This window comes from Schistocerca nitens, chromosome 2 (assembly GCF_023898315.1).
Source record: "Schistocerca nitens isolate TAMUIC-IGC-003100 chromosome 2, iqSchNite1.1, whole genome shotgun sequence".
NCBI lineage: Eukaryota > Metazoa > Arthropoda > Insecta > Orthoptera > Acrididae > Schistocerca > Schistocerca nitens.
The window spans coordinates 1122791390-1122810444 of NC_064615.1; positions in this window are offsets into that span (position 1 = coordinate 1122791390).

Sequence of the window (19055 nt, forward strand, 5' to 3'; positions counted from 1 at the left end):
CAATAGGATTTTCTTTGGGGTTCCGAGTATCTCTTTTCCGAAGCATTATTCCTCCTTTACTGCCTCCCCCGCTCCCTCACATTGACGAATTAACACACAATTTGCGTCCATATGAAATACTCTGGATTCCCTGCATTGTCCTCCTAAATCGATATACGTTGTTATGGAAACGATAGGATTTTCTTTGGGGTTCCGAGTATCTCTTTTCCGATGCATTATTCCTCCTTTACTGCATCCCTCGCTCCCTCTTATTGACGAATTAACACACAATTTGCGTCCTTATGAAATACTCAGGATTCCGTGCATTGTCCTTCTAAATCGAGATACGTTTCTACGGAAACGATAGGATTATCTTTGGGGTTCCGAGTATCTCTTTTCCGGTGCTTTATTTCTCCTTTACTGCATCCCTCGCTAACTCACATTGACGAATTAACATACAATTTGCGTCCATATGAAATACTCTGGATCCCTGCATTGTCCTTCTAAATCGAGATACGTTTCTACGGAAACGATAGGATTTTCTTTGGGGTTCCGAGTATCTCTTTTCCGATGCTTTATTCCTCCTTTACTGCATCCCTCGCTAACTCACATTGACGAATTAACACACAATTTGCGTCCATATGAAATACTCTGGATTCCCTGCATTGTCCTTCTAAATCGAGATACGTTTCTATGGAAACGATAGGATTTTCTTTGGGGTTCCGAGAATCTCTTTTCCGATGCATTATTCCTCCATTACTGCATCCCTCGCTCCCTCACATTGACGAATTAACACACAATTTGCGTCCATATGAAATACTCGGGATTCCCTGCATTGTCCTTCTAAATCGAGATACATTTCTACGGAAACGAAAGGATTCTCTTTGGGGTTCCGAGTATCTCTTTTCCGATGCATTATTCCTCCTTTACTGCATCCCTCGCTCCCTGACATTGACGAATTAACACACAATTTGCGTCCATATGAAATACTCGGGATTCCCTGCATTGTCCTTGTAATTCGAGATACGTTTCTACGGAAATGATAGGATTTTCTTTGGAGTTCCGAGTATCTTTTTTCCGATGCATTATTCCTCCTTTACTGCATCCCTCGCTCCCTCACATTGACGAATTAACACACAATTTGCGTCCATATGATATACTCTGGATTCCCTGCATTGTCCTTCTAAATCGAGATACGTTTCTACGGAAACGATAGGATTTTCTTTGGGGTTCCGAGTATCTCTTTTCCGAAGCATTATTCCTCCTTTACTGCATCCCCCGCTCCCTCACATTGACGAATTAACACACAATTTGCGTCCATATGAAATACACTGGATTCCCTGCAATGTCCTCCTAAATCGAGATACGTTGTTACGGAAACGATAGGATTTTCTTTGGGGTTCCGAGTATCTCTTTTCCGATGCATTATTCCTCCTTTACTGCATCCCTCGCTCCCTCACATTGACGAATTAACACACAATTTGCGTCCATATGAAATACTCAGGATTCCGTGCATTGTCCTTCTAAATCGAGATACGTTTCTATGGAAACGATAGGATTATTTTTGGGGTTCCGAGAATCTCTTATCCGATGCTTTATTCCTCCTTTACTGCATCCCTCGCTAACTCACATTGACGAATTGACACACAATTTGCGTCCATATGAAATACTCTGGATCCCTGCATTGTCCTTCTAAATCGAGATACGTTTCTACGGAAACAATAGGATTATCTTTGGGGTTCCGAGTATCTCTTTTCCGATGCTTTATTCCTCCTTTACTGCATCCCTCGCTAACTCACATTGACGAATTAACACACAATTTGTCCATATGAAATACTCTGGATTCCCTGCATTGTCCTTCTAAATCGAGATACGTTTCTACGGAAACGATAGGATTTTCTTTGGGGTTCCGAGTATCTCTTTTCCGATGCATTATTCCTCCATTACTGCATCCCTCGCTCCCTCACATTGACGAATTAACACACAATTTGCGTCCATATGAAATACTCTGGATTCCCTGCATTGTCCTCCTAAATCAAGATACGTTTCTACGGAAACGATAGGATTTTCTTTGGGGTTCCGAGTAGCTCTTTTCCGATGCATTATTCCTCCTTTACTGCATCCATCGCTCCCTCACATTGACGAATTAACACACAATTTGCGTCCATATGAAATACTCTGGATTCCCTGCATTGTCCTTCTAAATCGAGATACGTTTCTACGGAAATGACAGGATTTTCTTTGGGGTTCCGAGTATCTCCTTTCCGATGCATTATTCCTCCTTTACTGCATCCCTCGCTCCCTCACATTGACGAATTAACACACAATTTGCATCCATATGAAATACTCTGGATTCCTTGCATTGTCCTTCTAAATCGAGATACGTTTCTACGGAAACGATAGGATTTTCTTTGGGGCTCCGAGTATCTCTTTTCCGATGCATTATTCCTCCTTTACTGCATCCCTCGCTCCCTGACTTTGACGAATTAACACACAATTTGCGTCCATATGAAATACTCGGGATTCCCTGCATTGTCCTTGTAATTCGAGATACGTTTCTACGGAAATGATAGGATTTTCTTTGTCGTTCCGAGTATCTCTTTTCCGATGCATTATTCCTCCTTTACTGCATCCCTCGCTCCCTCACATTGACGAATTAACACACAATTTGCGTCCATATGAAATACTCTGGATTCCCTGCATTGTCCTTTTAAATCGAGATACGTTTCTAAGGAAACGATAGGATTTTCTTTGGGGTTCCGTGTATCGCTTATCCGATGCATTATTCCTCCTTTACTGCATCCCTCGCTCCCTCACATTGACGAATTAACACACAATTTGCGTCCATATGGAATACTCTGGATTCCCTGCATTGTCCTTCTAAATCGAGATACGTTTCTACGGAAACGATAGGATTTTCTTTGAGGTTCCGAGTATCTCATTTCCGATGCATTATTCCCCCTTTACTGCATCCCTCGCTCCCTCACATTGACGAATTAACACACAATTTGCGTCCATAAGAAATTCTCTGGATTCCCTGCATTGTCCTTCTAAATCGAGATACGTTTCTACGGAAACGATAGGATTTTCTTTGGGGTTCCGAGTATCTCTTTTCCGATGCATTATTCCTCCTTTACTGCATCCCTCGCTCCCTCACATTGAAGAATTAACACACAATTTGCGTCCATATGAAATACTATTGATTCACTGCATTGTCCTTCTAAATCGAGATACGTTTCTTCGGAAACGATAGGATTTTCTTTGGGGTTCCGCGTATCTCTTTTCCGATGCATTATTCCTCCTTTACTGCATCCCTCGCTCCCTCACATTGTCGAATTAACACACAATTTGCGACCATATGAAATACTCTGGATTCCCTGCATTGTCCTTGTAAATCGAGATACGTTTCTACGGAAACGATAGGATTTTCTTTGGGGTTCCGAGTATCTCTTTTCCGATGCATTATTCCTCATTTACTGCATCCCTCGCTCCCTCACATTGACGAATTAACACACAATTTGCGTCCATATGAAATACTCTGGATTCCCTGCATTGTCCTTCTAAATCGAGATACGTTTCTACGGAAACGATAGGGTTTTCTTTGGGGTTCCGAGTATCTCTTTTCCGATGCATTATTCCTCCTTTACTGCATCCCTCGCTCCCTCACATTGACGAATTAACACACAATTTGCGTCCATATGATATACTCTGGATTCCTTGCATTGTCCTTCTAAATCGAGATACGTTTCTACGGAAACGATATGATTTTCTTTGGGGTTCCGAGTATCTCTTTTCCGATGCATTATTCCTCCTTTACTGAATCCCTCGCTCCCTCACATTACCGAATTATCACACAATTTGCGTCCATATGAAATACTCTGGGTTCCCTGCATTATCTTTCTAAAACGAGATACGTTTCTACGGAAACGATAGGATTTTCTTTTGGGAGTCGAGTATCTCTTTTCCGATGCATTATTCCTCCTTTACTGCATCCCTCGCTCCCTCACATTGACGAATTAACACACAATTTGTGTCCATATGATATACTCTGGATTCCCTGCATTGTCCTTCTAAATCGAGATACGTTTCTACGGAAACGATAGGATTTTCTTTGGGGTTCCGAGTATCTCTTTTCCGATGCATTATTCCTCCTTTACTGCATCCCTCGCTCCCTCACATTGACGAATTAACACACAATTTGCGTCCATATGAAATACTATGGATTCCCTGCATTGTCCTTCTAAATCGAGATACGTTTCTACGGAAACGATAGGATTTTCTTTGGGGTTCCGCGTATCTCTTTTTCGAAGCATTATTCCTCCTTTACTGCATCCCTCGCTCCCTCACATTGTCGAATTAACACACAATTTGCGACCATATGATATACTCTGGATTCCCTGCATTGTCCTTCTAAATCGAGATACGTTTCTACGGAAACGATAGGATTTTCTTTGGGGTTCCGCGTATCTCTTTTCGGATGCATTATTCCTCCTTTACTGTATCCCTCGCTCCCTCACATTGTCGAATTAACACACAATTTGCGACCATATGAAATACTCTGGATTCCCTGCATTGTCCTTCTGAATCGAGATACGTTTCAACGGAAACGATAGGATTTTCTTTGGGGTTCCGCGTATCTCTTTTCCGATGCATTATTCCTCCTTTACTGCATCCCTCGCTCCCTCACATTGACGAATTAACACACAATTTGCGTCCATAAGAAATACTCAGGATTCCCTGCATTGTCCTTCTAAATCGAGATACGTTTCTACGGAAACGATAGGATTTTCTTTGGGGTTCCGAGTATCTCTTTTCCGATGCATTATTCCTCCTTTACTGCATCCCTCGCTAACTCACATTGACGAATTAACACGCAATTTGCGTCCATATGAAATACTCTGGATTCCCTGCATTGTCCTTCTAAATCGAGATACGTTTCTACGGAAACGATAGGATTTTCTTTGGGGTTCCGAGTATCTCTTTTCCGATGCATTATTCCTCCTTTACTGCATCCCTCGCTCCCTCACATTGACGAATTAACACACAATTTGCGTCCATATGAAATACTATGGATTCCCTGCATTGTCCTTCTAAATCGAGATACGTTTCTACGGAAACGATAGGATTTTCTTTGGGGATCCGCGTATCTCTTTTCCGATGCATTATTCCTCCTTTACTGCATCCCTCGCTCCCTCACATTGTCGAATTAACACACTATTTGCGACCATATGAAATACTCTGGATTCCCTGCATTGTCCTTCTAAATCGAGATACGTTTCTACGGAAACGATAGGATTTTCTTTGGGGTTCCGAGTATCTCTTTTCCGATGCATTATTCCTCATTTACTGCATCCCTCGCTCCCTCACATTGACGAATTAACACACAATTTGCGTCCATATGATATACTCTGGATTCCCTGCATTGTCCTTCTAAATCGAGATACGTTTCTACGGAAACGATAGGATTTTCTTTGGGGTTCCGAGAATCTCTTTTCCGATGCATTATTCCTCCTTTACTGCATCCCTCGCTCCCTCACATTGACGAATTAACACACAATTTGCGTCCATATGATATACTCTGGATTCCTTGCATTGTCCTTCTAAATCGAGATACGTTTCTACGGAAACGATATGATTTTCTTTGGGGTTCCGAGTATCTCTTTTCCGATGCATTATTCCTCCTTTACTGACTCCCTCGCTCCCTCACATTACCGAATTAACAAACAATTTGCGTCCATATGAAATACTCTGGGTTCCCTGCATTATCTTTCTAAAACGAGATACGTTTCTACGGATACGATAGGCTTTTCTTTTGGGAGTCGAGTATCTCTTTTCCGATGCATTATTCCTCCTTTACTGCATCCCTCGCTCCCTCACATTGACGAATTAACACACAATTTGCGTCCATATGATATACTCTGGATTCCCTGCATTGTCCTTCTAAATCGAGATACGTTTCTACGGAAACGATAGGATTTTCTTTGGGGTTCCGAGTATCTCTTTTCCGATGCATTATTCCTCCCTTACTGCATCCCTCGCTCCCTCACATTGACGAATTAACACACAATTTGCGTCCATATGATATACTCTGGATTCCTTGCATTGTCCTTCTAAATCGAGATACGTTTCTACGGAAACGAAATGATTTTCTTTGGGGTTCCGAGTATCTCTTTTCCGATGCATTATTCCTCCTTTACTGACTCCCTCGCTCCCTCACATTACCGAATTAACAAACAATTTGCGTCCATATGAAATACTCTGGGTTCCCTGCATTATCTTTCTAAAACGAGATACGTTTCTACGGATACGATAGGCTTTTCTTTTGGGAGTCGAGTATCTCTTTTCCGATGCATTATTCCTCCTTTACTGCATCCCTCGCTCCCTCACATTGACGAATTAACACACAATTTGCGTCCATATGATATACTCTGGATTCCCTGCATTGTCCTTCTAAATCGAGATACGTTTCTACGGAAACGATAGGATTTTCTTTGGGGTTCCGAGTATCTCTTTTCCGATGCATTATTCCTCCCTTACTGCATCCCTCGCTCCCTCACATTGACGAATTAACACACAATTTGCGTCCATATGAAATACTCTGGATTCCCTGCATTGTCCTTCTAAATCAAGATACGTTTCTACGGAAACGATAGGATTTTCTTTGGGGTTCCGAGTATCTCTTTTCCGATGCATTATTCCTCATTTACTGCATCCCTCGCTCCCTCACATTGACGAATTAACACACAATTTGCGTCCATATGATATACTCTGGATTCCCTGCATTGTCCTTCTAAATCGAGATACGTTTCTACGGAAACGATAGGATTTTCTTTGGGGTTCCGAGTATCTCTTTTCCGATGCATTATTCCTCATTTACTGCATCCCTCGCTCCCTCACATTGACGAATTAACACACAATTTGCGTCCATATGATATACTCTGGATTCCCTGCATTGTCCTTCTAAATCGAGATACGTTTCTACGGAAACGATAGGATTTTCTTTGGGGTTCCGAGAATCTCTTTTCCGATGCATTATTCCTCCTTTACTGCATCCCTCGCTCCCTCACATTGACGAATTAACACACAATTTGCGTCCATATGATATACTCTGGATTCCTTGCATTGTCCTTCTAAATCGAGATACGTTTCTACGGAAACGATATGATTTTCTTTGGGGTTCCGAGTATCTCTTTTCCGATGCATTATTCCTCCTTTACTGACTCCCTCGCTGCCTCACATTACCGAATTAACAAACAATTTGCGTCCATATGAAATACTCTGGGTTCCCTGCATTATCTTTCTAAAACGAGATACGTTTCTACGGATACGATAGGCTTTTCTTTTGGGAGTCGAGTATCTCTTTTCCGATGCATTATTCCTCCTTTACTGCATCCCTCGCTCCCTCACATTGACGAATTAACACACAATTTGCGTCCATATGATATACTCTGGATTCCCTGCATTGTCCTTCTAAATCGAGATACGTTTCTACGGAAACGATAGGATTTTCTTTGGGGTTCCGAGTATCTCCTTTCCGATGCATTATTCCTCCTTTACTGCATCCCTCGCTCCCTCACATTGACAAATTAACACACAATTTGCGTCCATATGAAATACTATGGATTCCCTGCATTGTCCATCTAAATCGAGATACGTTTCTACGGAAACGATAGGATTTTCTTTGGGGTTCCGAGTATCTCTTTTCCGATGCATTATTCCTCCTTTACTGCATCCCTCGCTCCCTCACATTGACGAATTAACACACAATTTGCGTCCATATGATATACTCGGGATTCCTTGCATTGTCCTTCTAAATCGAGATACGTTTCTACGGAAACGATATGATTTTCTTTGGGGTTCCGAGTATCTCTTTTCCGATGCATTATTCCTCTTTTACTGAATCCCTCGCTCCCTCACATTACCGAATTAACACACAATTTGCGTCCATATGAAATACTCTGGGTTCCCTGCATTATCTTTCTAAAACGAGATACGTTTCTACGGAAACGATAGGATTTTCTTTTGGGAGTCGAGTATCTCTTTTCCGATGCATTATTCCTCCTTTACTGCATCCCTCGCTCCCTCACATTGACGAATTAACACACAATTTGCGTCCATATGATATACTCTGGATTCCCTGCATTGTCCTTCTAAATCGAGATACGTTTCTACGGAAACGATAGGATTTTCTTTGGGGTTCCGAGTATCTCTTTTCCAAAGCATTATTCCTCCTTTACTGCATTTCTCGCTCCCTCACATTGACGAATTAACACACTATTTGCGTCCATATGAAATACTCTGGATTCCCTGCATTGTCCTTCTAAATCGAGATACGTTTCTACGGAAACGATAGGATTTTCTTTGGGGTTCCGTGTATCGCTTATCCGATGCATTATTCCTCCTTTACTGCATCCCTCGCTCCCTCACATTGACGAATTAACACACAATTTGCGTCCATATGAAATACTCTGGATTCCCTGCATTGTCCTTCTAAATCGAGATACGTTACTACGGAAACGATAGGATTTTCTTTGGGGTTCCGAGTATCTCTTTTCCGATGCATTATTCCGCCTTTACTGCATCCCTCGCTCCCTCACATTGACAAATTAACACACAATTTGCGTCCATATGAAATACTCTGGATTCCCTGCATTGTCCTTCTAAATCGAGATACGTTTCAACGGAAACGATAGGATTTTCTTTGGGGTTCCGCGTACCTCTTTTCCGATGCATTATTCCTCCTTTACTGCATCCCTCGCTCCCTCACATTGTCGAATTAACACACAATTTGCGACCATATGAAATACTCTGGATTCCCTGCATTGTCCTTCTAAATCGAGATACGTTTCTACGGAAACGATAAGATTTTCTTTGGGGTTCCGAGTATCTCTTTTCCGATGCATTATTCCTCATTTACTGCATCCCTCGCTCCCTCACATTGACTAATTAACACACAATTTACGTCCATATGATATACTCTGGATTCCCTGCATTGTCCTTCTAAATCGAGATACGTTTCTACGGAAACGATAGGGTTTTCTTTGGGGTTCCGAGTATCTCTTTTCCGATGCATTATTCCTCCTTTACTGCATCCCTCGCTCCCTCACATTGACGAATTAACACACAATTTGCGTCCATATGATATACTCTGGATTCCCTGCATTGTCCTTCTAAATCGAGATACGTTTCTACGGAAACGATAGGATTTTCTTTGGGGTTCCGAGTATCTCTTTTCCAATACATTATTCCTCCTTTACTGCATTTCTCGCTCCCTCACATTGACGAATTAACACACAATTTGCGTCCATATGAAATACTCTGGATTCCCTGCATTGTCCTTTTAAATAGAGATACGTTTCTAAGGAAACGATAGGATTTTCTTTGGGGTTCCGTGTATCGCTTATCCGATGCATTATTCCTCCTTTACTGCATCCCTCGCTCCCTCACATTGACGAATTAACACACAATTTGCGTCCATATGGAATACTCTGGATTCCCTGCATTGTCCTTCTAAATCGAGATACGTTTCTACGGAAACGATAGGATTTTCTTTGGGGTTCCGAGTATCTCATTTCCGATGCATTATTCCCCCTTTACTGCATCCCTCGCTCCCTCACATTGACGAATTAACACACAATTTGCGTCCATAAGAAATTCTCTGGATTCCCTGCATTGTCCTTCTAAATCGAGATACGTTTCTACGGAAACGATAGGATTTTCTTTGGGGTTCCGAGTATCTCTTTTCCGATGCATTATTCCTCCTTTACTGCATCCCTCGCTCCCTCACATTGAAGAATTAACACACAATTTGCGTCCATATGAAATACTATGGATTCACTGCATTGTCCTTCTAAATCGAGATACGTTTCTTCGGAAACGATAGGATTTTCTTTGGGGTTCCGCGTATCTCTTTTCCGATGCATTATTCCTCCTTTACTGCATCCCTCGCTCCCTCACATTGTCGAATTAACACACAATTTGCGACCATATGAAATACTCTGGATTCCCTGCATTGTCCTTGTAAATCGAGATACGTTTCTACGGAAACGATAGGATTTTCTTTGGGGTTCCGAGTATCTCTTTTCCGATGCATTATTCCTCATTTACTGCATCCCTCGCTCCCTCACATTGACGAATTAACACACAATTTGCGTCCATATGAAATACTCTGGATTCCCTGCATTGTCCTTCTAAATCGAGATACGTTTCTACGGAAACGATAGGGTTTTCTTTGGGGTTCCGAGTATCTCTTTTCCGATGCATTATTCCTCCTTTACTGCATCCCTCGCTCCCTCACATTGACGAATTAACACACAATTTGCGTCCATATGATATACTCTGGATTCCTTGCATTGTCCTTCTAAATCGAGATACGTTTCTACGGAAACGATATGATTTTCTTTGGGGTTCCGAGTATCTCTTTTCCGATGCATTATTCCTAGTTTACTGAATCCCTCGCTCCCTCACATTACCGAATTAACACACAATTTGCGTCCATATGAAATACTCTGGGTTCCCTGCATTATCTTTCTAAAACGAGATACGTTTCTGCGGAAACGATAGGATTTTCTTTTGGGAGTCGAGTATCTCTTTTCCGATGCATTATTCCTCCTTTACTGCATCCCTCGCTCCCTCACATTGACGAATTAACACACAATTTGCGTCCATATGATATACTCTGGATTCCCTGCATTGTCCTTCTAAATCGAGATACGTTTCTACGGAAACGATAGGTTTTTCTTTGGGGTTCCGAGTATCTCTTTTCCGATGCATTATTCCTCCTTTACTGCATCCCTCGCTCCCTCACATTGACGAATTAACACACAATTTGCGTCCATATGAAATACTATGGATTCCCTGCATTGTCCTTCTAAATCGAGATACGTTTCTACGGAAACGATAGGATTTTCTTTGGGGTTCCGCGTATCTCTTTTTCGAAGCATTATTCCTCCTTTACTGCATCCCTCGCTCCCTCACATTGTCGAATTAACACACAATTTGCGACCATATGAAATACTCTGGATTCCCTGCATTGTCCTTCTAAATCGAGATACGTTTCTACGGAAACGAAATGATTTTCTTTGGGGTTCCGAGTTTCTCTTTTCCGATGCATTATTCCTCCTTTACTGAATCCCTCGCTCCCTCACATTACCGAATTAACACACAATTTGCGTCCATATGAAATACTCTGGGTTCCCTGCATTATCTTTCTAAAACGAGATACGTTTCTACGGAAACGATAGGATTTTCTTTTGGGAGTCGAGTATCTCTTTTCCGATGCATTATTCCTCCTTTACTGCATCCCTCGCTCCCTCACATTGACGAATTAACACACAATTTGCGTCCATATGATATACTCTGGATTCCCTGCATTGTCCTTCTAAATCGAGATACGTTTCTACGGAAACGATAGGATTTTCTTTGGGGTTCCGAGTATCTCTTTTCCGATGCATTATTCCTCCTTTACTGCATCCCTCACTCCCTCACATTGACGAATTAGCACACAATTTCCGTCCATATGAAATACTCTGGATTCCCTGCATTGTCCTTCTAAATCGGGATTCGTTTCTACGGAAACGACAGGATTTTCTTTGGGGTTCCGTGTATCTCTTTTCCGATGCATTATTACTCCTTTACTGCATCCCTCGCTCCCTCACATTGCCGAATTAACACACAAATTGCATCCATTTGAAATACTCTGGGTTCCCTGCATTATCTTTCTAAATCGAGATACGTTTCTACGGAAACTATAGGATTTTCTTTTGGGAGTCGAGTATCTTATTTCCGATGCATTATTCCTCCTTTACTGCATCATTCGCTCCCTCACATTGATGAATTAACACACAATTTCCGTCCATATGAAATACTCTGTATTCCCTGCATTGTCCTTCTAAATCGAGATACGTTTCTACGGAAACGATAGGATTTTCTTTGGGGTTCCGAGTATCTCTTTTCCGATGCATTATTCCTCCCTTACTGCATCCTTCGCTCCCTCACATTGACGAATTAACACACAATTTGCGTCCATATGAAATACTCTGGATTCCCTGCATTGTCCTTCTAAATCAAGATACGTTTCTACGGAAACGATAGGATTTTCTTTGGGGTTCCGAGTATCTCTTTTCCGATGCATTATTCCTCCTTTACGCATCCCTCGCTTCCTCACATTGACGAATTAACACACAATTTGCGCCCATATGAAATACTCTGGATTCCCTGCATTGTCCTTCTAAATCGAGATACGTTTCTACGGAAACGATAGGATTCTCTTTGGGGTTCCGAGTATCTCTTTTCCGATGCATTATTCCTCCTTTACTGCATCCCTCGCTCCCTGACATTGACTAATTAACACACGATTTGCGTCCATATGAAATACTCCGGATTCCCTGCATTGTCCTTGTATTTCGAGATACGTTTCTACGGAAACGATAGGATTTTCTTTGGGGTTCCGAGTATCTCTTTTCCGATGCATTATTCCTCCTATACTGCATCCCTCGCTCCCTCACATTGACCAATTAACACACAATTTTCGTCCATATGATATACTCTGGATTCCCTGCATTGTCCTTCTAAATCGAGATACGTTTCTACGGAAACGATAGGATTTTCTTTGGGGTTCCGAGTATCTCTTTTCCGAAGCATTATTCCTCCTTTACTGCATCCCCCGCTCCCTCACATTGACGAATTAACACACAATTTGCGTCCATATGAAATACTCTGGATTCCCTGCATTGTCCTCCTAAATCGAGATACGTTGTTACGGAAACGATAGGATTTTCTTTGGGGTTCCGAGTATCTCTTTTCCGATGCATTATTCCTCCTTTACTGCATCATTCGCTCCCTCACATTGACGAATTAACACACTGTTTCCGTCCATATGAAATACTCTGGATTCCCTGCATTGCCCTTCTAAATCGTTTTCTTTGGGCTTCCGAGTATCTCTTTTCCGATGCATTATTCCTCCATTTCTGCATCCCTCGCTCCCTCAGATTGACGAATTGACACACAATTAGCGTCCATATAAAATACTCTGGATTCCCTGCATTGTCCTTCTAAATCGAGATACGTTTCTACGGAAACGATAGGATTTTCTTTGGGGTTCCGAGTATCTCTTTTCCGATGCGTTTTTCCTCCTTTACTGCATCCCTCGCTCCCTCACATTGACGAATTAACACACAATTTGCGTCCATATGAAATACTCTGCATTCCCTGCATTGTCCTTCAAAATCGAGATACGTTACTATGGAAACGATAGGATTTTCTTTGGGGTTCCGCATATCTCTTTTACGATGCATTATTCCTCCTTTACGCATCCCTCGCTTCCTCACATTGACGAATTAACACACAATTTGCGCCCATATGAAATACTCTGGATTTCCTGCATTGTCCTTCTAAATCGAGATACAGTTCTACGGAAACGTTGGATTTTCTTTGGGGTTCCGAGTATCTCTTTTCCGATGCATTATTCCTCCTTTACTGCATCCCTCGCTCCCTGACATTGACGAATTAACACACAATTTGCGACCATATGAAATACTCGGGATTCCCTGCATTGTCCTTGTAATTCGAGATACGTTTCTACGGAAAGGATAGGATTTTCTTTGGGGTTCCGAGTATCTCTTTTCCGATGCATTATTCCTCCTTTACTGCATCCCTCGCTCCCTCACATTGACGAATTAACACACAATTTTCGTCCATATGATATACTCTGGATTCCCTGCATTGTCCTTCTAAATCGAGATACGTTTCTACGGAAACGATAGGATTTTCTTTGGGGTTCCGAGTATCTCTTTTCCCATGCATTATTCCTCCTTTACTGCATCCCCCGCTCCCTCACATTGACGAATTAACACACAATTTGCGTCCATATGAAATACTCTGGATTCCCTGCATTGTCCTCCTAAATCGAGATACGTTGTTACGGAAACGATAGGATTTTCTTTGGGGTTCCGAGTATCTCTTTTCCGATGCATTATTCCTATTTTACTGCATCCCTCGCTCCCTCACATTGACGAATTAACACACAATTTGCGTCCATATGAAATACTCAGGATTCCGTGCATTGTCCTTCTAAATTGAGATACGATTCTACGGAATCGATAGGATTATCTTTGGGGTACCGAGTATCTCTTTTCCGATGCTTTATTCCTCCTTTACTGCATCCCTCGCTTCCTCACACTGACGAATTAACACACAATTTGCGTCCATATGAAATACTCAGGATCCCTGCATTGTCCTTCTAAATCGAGATACGTTTCTACGGAAACGAAGGATTTTCTTTGGGGTTCCGAGAATCTCTTTTCCGATGCATTATTCCTCCATTACTGCTTCCCTCGCTCCCTCACATTGACGAATTAACACACAATTTGCGTCCATATGAAATACTCTGGATTCCCTGCATTGTCCTTCTAAATTGAGATACGTTTCTACAGAAACGATAGGATTTTCTTTGGGGTTCCGAGTATCTCTTTTCCGATGCATTATTCCTCCTTTACTGCATCCCTCGCGCCCCCACATTGCCGAATTAACATATAAATTGCATCCATATGAAATACTCTGGGTTCCCTGCATTGTCCTTCTAAATCGAGATACGTCTCTACGGAAACGATAGGATTTTCTTTTGGGAGTCGAGTATCTCTTTTCCGATGCATTATTCCTCCTTTACTGCATCATTCGCTCCCTCAAATTGACGAATTAACACACAATTTCCGTCCATATGAAATACTCTGGATTCCCTGCATTGTCCTTCTAAATCGAGATACGTTTCTACGGAAACGATAGGATTTTCTTTGGGGTTCCGATTATCTCTTTTCCGATGCATTATTCCTCCTTTACTGCATCCCTCGCTCCCTCACATTGACGAATTAACACACAATTTGCGTCCATATGATATACTCTGGATTCCCTGCATTGTCCTTCTAAATCGAGATACGTTTCTACGGAAACGATAGGATTTTCTTTGGGGTTCCGAGTATCTCTTTTCCCATGCATTATTCCTCCTTTACTGCATCCCCCGCTCCCTCACATTGACGAATTAACACACAATTTGCTTCCATATGAAATACTCTGGATTCCCTGCATTCTCCTCCTAAATCGAGATACGTTGTTACGGAAACGATAGGATTTTCTTTGGGGTCCCTAGTATCTCCTTTCCGATGCATTATTCCTCCTTTACTGCATCCCTCGCTCCCTCACATTGACGAATTAACACACAATTTGCGTCCATATGAAATACTCAGGATTCCGTGCATTGTCCTTCTAAATTGAGATACGTTTCTATGGAAACGATAGGATTATCTTTTGGGTTCCGCGTATCTATTTTCCGATGCTTTATTCCTCCTTTACTGCATCCCTCGCTAACTCACATTGACGAATTAACACACAATTTGCGTCCATATGAAATACTCTGGATCCCTGCATTGTCCTTCTAAATCGAGATACGTTTCTACGGAAACGATAGGATTTTCTTTGGGGTTCCGAGTATCTCTTTTCCGATGCATTATTCCTCCTTTACTGCATCCCTCGCTCCCTCACATTGACCAATTAACACACAATTTGCGTCCATATGATATACTCTGGTTTCCCTGCATTGTCCTTCTAAATCGAGATACGTTTCTACGGAAACGATAGGATTTTCTTTGGGGTTCCGCGTATCTCTTTTCCGATGCATTATTCCTCCTTTACTGCATCCCTCGCTTCCTCACATTGACGAATTAACACACATTTTGCGCCCATATGAAATACTCTGGATTCCCTGCATTGTCCTTCTTAATCGAGATACGTTTCTACGGAAACGATAGGATTTTCTTTGGGGTTCCGAGTATCTCTTTTCCGATGCAGTATTCCTCCTTTACTGCATCCCTCGCTCCCTCACATTGACGAATTAACACACAATTTGCGTCCATATGATATACTCTGGATTCCCTGCATTGTCCTTATAAATCGAGATATGTTTCTACGGAAACGATAGGATTTTCTTTGGGGTTCCGAGTATCTCTTTTCCGATGCATTATTCCTCCTTTACTGCATCCCCCGCTCCCTCACATTGACGAATTAACACACAATTTGCGTCCATATGAAATACTCTGGATTCCCTGCATTCCCCTCCTAAATCGAGATACGTTGTTTCGGAAACGATAGGATTTTCTTTGGGGTTCCGAGTATCTCCTTTCCGATGCATTATTCCTCCTTTACTGCATCCCTCGCTCCCTCACATTGACGAATTAACACACAATTTGCGTCCATATGAAATACTCAGGATTCCGTGCATTGTCCTTCTAAATTGAGATACGTTTCTATGGAAACGATAGGATTATCTTTTGGGTTCCGCGTATCTATTTTCCGATGCTTTATTCCTCCTTTACTGCATCCCTCGCTAACTCACATTGACGAATTAACACACAATTTGCGTCCATATGAAATACTCTGGATCCCTGCATTGTCCTTCTAAATCGAGATACGTTTCTACGGAAACGATAGGATTTTCTTTGGGGTTCCGAGTATCTCTTTTCCGATGCATTATTCCTCCTTTACTGCATCCCTCGCTCCCTCACATTGACCAATTAACACACAATTTGCGTCCATATGATATACTCTGGTTTCCCTGCATTGTCCTTCTAAATCGAGATACGTTTCTACGGAAACGATAGGATTTTCTTTGGGGTTCCGCGTATCTCTTTTCCGATGCATTATTCCTCCTTTACTGCATCCCTCGCTTCCTCACATTGACGAATTAACACACAATTTGCGTCCATATGAAATACTCTGGATTCCCTGCATTGTCCTTCTAAATCGAGATACGTTTCTTCGGAAACGATAGGATTTTCTTTGGGGTTCCGAGTATCTTTTTTCCGATGCATTATTCCTCCTTTACTGCATCCCTCACTCCCTCACATTGACGAATTAACACACAATTTGCGTCCATATGAAATAATCTGGATTCCCTGCATTGTCCTTCTAAATCGGGATTCGTTTCTACGGAAACGACAGGATTTTCTTTGGGGTTCCGAGTATCTCTTTTCCGATGCATTATTCCTCCTTTACTGCATCCCTCGCTCCCTCACATTGCCGAATTAACACACAAATTGCATCCATATGTAATACTCTGGGTTCCCTGCATTATCTTTCTAAATCGAGATACGTTTCTACGGAAACGATAGGATTTTCTTTGGGGTTCCGAGTATCTCTTTTCCGATGCATTATTCCTCCTTTACTGCATCCCTCGCTCCCTCACATTGACCAATTAACACACAATTTGCGTCCATATGATATACTCTGGATTCCCTGCATTGTCCTTCTAAATCGAGATACGTTTCTACGGAAACGATAGGATTTTCTTTGGGGTTCCGCGTATCTCTTTTCCGATGCATTATTCCTCCTTTACTGCATCCCTCGCTTCCTCACATTGACGAATTAACACACAATTTGCGTCCATATGAAATACTCTGGATTCCCTGCATTGTCCTTCTAAATCGAGATACGTTTATACTGAAACGATAGGATTTTCTTTGGGGTTCCGAGTATCTCTTTTCCGATGCATTATTCCTCCTTTACTGCATCCCTCGCTAACTCACATTGACGAATTAACACACAATTTGCGTCCATATGAAAGACTCTGTATTCCCTGCATTGTCCTTCTAAATCGAGATACGTTTCTACGGAAACGATAGGATTTTCTTTGGGGTTCCGAGTATCTCTTTTCCGATGCATTATTCCTCCTTTACTGCATCCCTCACTCCCTCACATTGTCGAATTAACACACAATTTCCGTCCATATGAAATATTCTGGATTCCCTGCATTGTCCTTCTAAATCGAGATACGTTTCTACGGAAACGACAGGATTTTCTTTGGGGTTCCGAGTATCTCTTTTCCGATGCATTATTCCTCCTTTACTGCATCCCTCGCTCCCTCACATTGCCGAATTAACACACAAATTGCATCCATATGAAATACTCTGGGTTCCCTGCATTATCTTTCTAAATCGAGATACGTTTCTACGGAAACTATAGGATTTTCTTTTGGGAGTCGAGTATCTTATTTCCGATGCATTATTCCTGCTTTACTGCATCATTCGCTCCCTCACATTGATGAATTAACACACAATTTCCGTCCATATGAAATAATCTGGATTCCCTGCATTGTCCTTCTAAATCGAGATACGTTTCTACGGAAACGATAGGATTTTCTTTGGGGTTCCGAGTATCTCTTTTCCGATGCATTATTCCTCCCTTACTGCATCCCTCGCTCCCTCACATTGACGAATTAACACACAATTTGCGTCCATATGAAATACTCTGGATTCCCTGCATTGTCCTTCTAAATCAAGATACGTTTCTACGGAAACGATAGGATTTTCTTTGGGGTTCCGAGTATCTCTTTTCCGATGCGTTTTTCCTCCTTTACTGCATCCCTCGCTCCCTCACATTGACGAATTAACACACAATTTGCGTCCATATGAAATACTCTGGATTCCCTGCATTGTCCTTCTAAATCGAGATACGTTTCTACGGAAACGATAGGATTCTCTTTGGGGTTCCGAGTATCTCTTTTCCGATGCATTATTCCTCCTTTACTGCATCCCTCGCTCCCTGACATTGACTAATTAACACACGATTTGCGTCCATATGAAATACTCGGGATTCCCTGCATTGTCCTTGTATTTCGAGATACGTTTCTACGGAAACGATAGGATTTTCTTTGGGGTTCCGAGTATCTCTTTTCCGATGCATTATTCCTCCTTTATTGCATCCCTCGCTCCCTCACATTGACGAATTAACACACAGTTTTCGTCCATATGATATACTCTGGATTCCCTGCATTGTCCTTCTAAATCGAGATACGTTTCTACGGAAACGATAGGATTTTCTTTGGGGTTCCGAGTATCTCTTTTCCGAAGCATTATGCCTCCTTTACTGCATCCCCCGCTCCCTCACATTGACGAATTAACACACAATTTGCGTCCATATGAAATACTCTGGATTCCCTGCATTGTCCTCCTAAATCGAGATACGTTGTTACGGAAACGATAGGATTTTCTTTGTGGTTCCGAGTATCTCTTTTCCGATGCATTATTCCT